This window comes from Octopus bimaculoides, chromosome 29 (assembly GCF_001194135.2).
Source record: "Octopus bimaculoides isolate UCB-OBI-ISO-001 chromosome 29, ASM119413v2, whole genome shotgun sequence".
In the NCBI taxonomy this organism is placed as follows: domain Eukaryota; kingdom Metazoa; phylum Mollusca; class Cephalopoda; order Octopoda; family Octopodidae; genus Octopus; species Octopus bimaculoides.
The window spans coordinates 9,513,553-9,514,368 of record NC_069009.1 but is presented as its reverse complement, the minus strand read 5'-3'; the positions used below and the strand labels follow the sequence as shown (position 1 = coordinate 9,514,368).

Genomic DNA, 816 nt, shown 5'->3' with positions numbered 1-816 from the left:
TTATCTCTTGGTTCCATTCTCATATTTGTTTCACTAATCCAATAACAACAATACAAAGTGTGTAGCCCTTAAAATAGTTTTTGTGCATTTACTGCAAATACCGAACTGTCTTACACAGGATCTTGTTTTTAGGAATTCCCAATAAGTTATCAATACCCAAATTTGTGAAGTCAGTAACATAATAACATGAAATTAGTTACCCGATAGTAAGAGTTCAAATAAAGTAGCCCTGAAAAGGGCTTTAATGCATTCCCAGAGTATATAAAACATAGGAAGAAATACTAATAAGGTATGTATACCAAAATCGTGAAGCATGTTATGTAATAACTGGCTAATCAGATATGAGATAACAATTCAAAGTAAATAACTCTGAAAAGGGCTTTTATGCATTCCCAGAGAATATTACCCTCAGCAGTGCTAGTGTTGAAATAGATTTACAACGACTGTAGAAACAGACTGACATTTAGTTTTACAGAAGACATACTAATAAATCTGCATATGGATTTTAAAATAAAATAACATGTACTAGATTGTCAATACATTTACACAACACTTAGAAAAACATCAACACATCATCATCATCATCATCATCGTTTAACGTCCGCTTTCCATGCTAGCATGGGTTGGACGATTTGACTGAGGACTGGTGAAACCGGATGGCGACACCAGGCTCCAGTCTAATTTGGCAGAGTTTCTACAGCTGGATGCCCTTCCTAACGCCAACCACTCAGAGAGTGTAATAGGTGATTTACGTGTCACCCGCACGAAGGCCAGTCAGGCGATACTGACCGAGACCTTTGGAAATGTGCTGTGCGT

The 816-nt window shown here is 37.1% G+C and overlaps 1 protein-coding gene across 1 annotated transcript in view; it reads right to left on the bottom strand.

Annotated features, from left to right (window-relative positions):
- LOC106872841 (DNA-directed RNA polymerase III subunit RPC8) overlaps positions 1-816 on the bottom strand; it is a 38,487-nt gene that overhangs the window by 34,968 nt on the left and 2,703 nt on the right. The window lies entirely within an intron of this gene.